This window comes from Cajanus cajan, chromosome 1 (assembly GCF_000230855.2).
Source record: "Cajanus cajan strain Asha chromosome 1, NIPB_CcT2T_4, whole genome shotgun sequence".
Lineage (NCBI taxonomy): Eukaryota > Viridiplantae > Streptophyta > Magnoliopsida > Fabales > Fabaceae > Cajanus > Cajanus cajan.
The window spans coordinates 28,726,774-28,728,881 of record NC_138517.1 but is presented as its reverse complement, the minus strand read 5'-3'; the positions used below and the strand labels follow the sequence as shown (position 1 = coordinate 28,728,881).

Genomic DNA, 2,108 nt, shown 5'->3' with positions numbered 1-2,108 from the left:
TAGTGATAGTCATAGTGATAGTCATAGTGTAAGTGTTGCATCTGAGGTTTATTCAGTTCAAATAGAAAACATGGGTGAACAACCTTATAATGGACCCCATGAGAGGACTCTTAGGGAGATGGTTGAACCTGATTTTACTTATGAAAGTTTGTGCATTCAATATCTTGAGGAGGATGTTCCTTTTGTGCTTAAAATTGGACTAATCCATTTGTTGCCCAAGTTTTATGGTCATGCAGGTGAGGATCCACATAAACATTTGAAGGAATTCCATATTGTTTTTTCTACCATGAAGCCTCCTGATGTTCAAGAGGACCACATTTACTTGAAGGCATTTCCACATTCTCTAGAGGGCGTTGCTAAAGATTGGCTATATTATTTAGCTCCCAGGTCCATCACTAGCTGGGATGACCTGAAAAGAATATTTCTGGTGAAATTCTTCCCTGCTCGAGGACCACTGTAATCAGAAAAGATATATCAGGGATCAGATAACTTGGTGGAGAGAGCTTGTATGAGTACTGGGAGAGATTCAAGAAATTGTGTGCAAGCTGTCCTCACCACCAGATTTCTGAGCAGTTGTTGCTGTAATATTTTTATAAGGGGCTGAATAACATGGAGAGAAGTATGATAGATGCTGCAAGTGGTGGACCACTTGGTGACATGACCCCAGCTGAATCCAGGCACTTGATAGAAAAAAATGGCCTCCAACTCTTAACAATTTAGTACTAGAAACGACATTGCAATTGTCATCAGAGGAGTTCATGATGTGGCCACTAATGCATATAAAAAGCTGGAGAGTAAACTTGATGCATTGGTCAACCTGGTGACTCAAATTGCTGCAAATAAAAAATTTGCATCTGTAGCAAGGGTATGTGGCATCTGTACTTCAATTAATCATCCAACAGATGCTTGTCCCTCCTTGCAAGACTCTTCTACAGGTCCTGAGGCGCCCCAAGCATATGTTGCCAACATTTACAATAATAGACCTCCACACCAACAACAATAGAATTATGATCTGTCCTCCAATAGATACAATCCTGGTTAGAGGAATCATCCAGACTTGAGGTGGGGAAACTCTCAACAACAGCAAAATCAAGCACCTTTCCAGAACCATCCCTCAAGTTCTTCATACCAGCCTCCTCAATAGAGACCTCCTCCTCCTACATCTGCACCTCCACCAGCTCAACCTTCTACTTCTACTGAGCCTTCATTGGAGGAGTTGGTGAGGCAGATGACTATTCATAACATGTAATTTCAACAAGAGACCAGAGCCTCCATTCAAACTTTGACAAATCAGATGGGGCAGATGGCCACTCAACTCAATCAAGCACAGTCTCAAAAATTCAGATAAGTTGCCTTCACAGACTGTGTAGAATCCAAAGAATGTGAGTTCCATCATCTTGAGGTCTGGCAAATAGATTGACGCACCAGTACCAGCACCGACACCAACAATAGTACATGTACCTGCAATTGATCCTACACTTGAGGTCCCTGCAAGTGGTAGCAGAAATTCAAATACAGGTGGACCTCCTTCTAGTGCACACAGTGGTGACTTGTAGCCTCCTATCCCTCTTCCATTTCCACCAAAATTAATTCCAAGAAAAAAGATGAAAGAGGTGGATAAGGAGATATTGGAGAACTTCAGGAAGGTGGAGGTGAACATACCTCTGCTAGATGCCATCAAGCAAATTCCCTGATATGCTAAGTTTTTGAAGGAGTTGTGCACCCACAAGATGAAGCTAAAGGGCAATGAGCGAATCAGCATGGGTAGAAATGTCTCAGCACTCATAAGTAAATTTGTTCCACACATTCCTGAAAAATGTAAGGACCCAGGTACATTTTGTATACCTTGCATTATTGGTAACAGTAAATTTGAAAATGCCATGCTTGATTTAGGAGCTTCAATTAATGTCATGCCTCTGTCCATTTTTAAATCTTTGTCTCTTGGACCTTTGCAACCTATGGGTGTGGTCATTCAGTTGGCCAATAGAAGTGTTGCCCACCCTACAGGTTTTGTAGAAGATGTCTTGGTTCGGGTTGGTGAACTTATTTTTCCTGCAGATTTTTATGTTCTTGATATGGAGGAGGGATTCTCCAATGGTTCTGCCCCA

The 2,108-nt window shown here is 41.7% G+C and overlaps 1 non-coding gene across 1 annotated transcript; it reads right to left on the bottom strand.

The window, feature by feature from the left end:
• Positions 1 to 458: 458 nt before the first annotated feature.
• Positions 459 to 564, bottom strand: LOC114916815 (small nucleolar RNA R71). Its single transcript, XR_003805424.1, has one exon. It is a non-coding gene; the product is annotated as a small nucleolar RNA R71 (small nucleolar RNA).
• Positions 565 to 2,108: the final 1,544 nt, after the last annotated feature.